General features: G+C 33.8%; 1 long non-coding RNA gene across 1 annotated transcript; it reads right to left on the bottom strand.

The window, feature by feature from the left end:
* Nucleotides 1-143: 143 nt before the first annotated feature.
* On the bottom strand, nucleotides 144-644 carry LOC110038206. The gene is made up of 3 exons (XR_002295406.1): nucleotides 470-644; nucleotides 318-384; nucleotides 144-214 (listed from the first exon to the last, which is right to left on the bottom strand). It is a non-coding gene; the product is annotated as an uncharacterized LOC110038206 (long non-coding RNA).
* Between the last annotated feature and the right edge of the window lie 404 nt (nucleotides 645-1,048).

Here is a 1,048-nt window from a genome sequence, read left to right as displayed (position 1 = left end):
AAGAAAAGCGCGAATTAATAAAAAAAGGATCTAAACAATGTAAACCGCAGCCATTTTGACATTGATTACGATGTTGATAAATGACTGAAGTTGAAGAAGTGGGTGATACAACTATAAAACCCAATTCCAAACAAAATCAAACTTAGTGACTTACTTTCCTGGCAGCAATAACTTGGAGATGTGATGGAACCCGAAGATTGGATCGATTCATTTCCTTCACCCAAAATAAAAGAAAAAGGACGATCAAATCCACACCAAATCTCTCAACTCAATTAACGGAAGAGAACAAAAGAAAGGAAAAAACTCAAAAACCCTACCATTCTCAAAAGAGAAGCCCTTCTTGAGAAGCTCCACTTCTTTCTTGACAGAGGAGACGCCGATGATCTTGAGGCGAAAATATGTTTGCTGTCATCTAGGAATATGCACTTACTTGTGAAGGCTCTGAAGAACAGTGAGAGAGTGCACTTACCTGGGAAGACTTTGAAGGCAGTTCATGGCGGATTCCCGCGAGAATCGGCGGCAGAATACGATTACTCCACCGCTGGGAAGAATTGAGTTCTATCAAGAGATAAATTTAAGAAAATTATTTGAATGGCTAATCAAATTCGTTTTATAAAGATACGGCTATGATTATGCCACTTGCAAGTGCAGAGTGTCTTTTGATTTTATCACGAGATTGTCGTATTCCAACCTTTCTAACTCAGATTTTGATTTATTACCTGAAAAATTAAATATAAAATTATTAAAGAAATAAACATGATCTATTTAGCTTCAATTCCTTTGTAGTTTAGTATTAAAGTTAATTATAAAATAATTTTCTACATTTTTCATATGTTTATTTGCGACTTCATGACAATTCATAGTTGTTAAATCCAAAACTGCTTAAGAAACGCAATAAAAGAATAGAGTGTAGGATAAAAAAAAAACAGAAAAAACTGCGAAGAATCGTATTTATAGGCACGAGTGCTACAATTATAAATTTGTTCTCTAATTATTAGCTTTTGATTGGCCACTTTGATAAATTACAGAGAAAATACAATAAAAAATC

Source organism: Phalaenopsis equestris, unplaced genomic scaffold (genome assembly GCF_001263595.1).
Source record: "Phalaenopsis equestris unplaced genomic scaffold, ASM126359v1 Scaffold232155, whole genome shotgun sequence".
In the NCBI taxonomy this organism is placed as follows: Eukaryota; Viridiplantae; Streptophyta; class Magnoliopsida; order Asparagales; family Orchidaceae; genus Phalaenopsis; species Phalaenopsis equestris.
The sequence above is the reverse complement of the archived record's forward strand: the minus strand, read 5'-3'. Positions and strand labels throughout refer to the sequence as shown.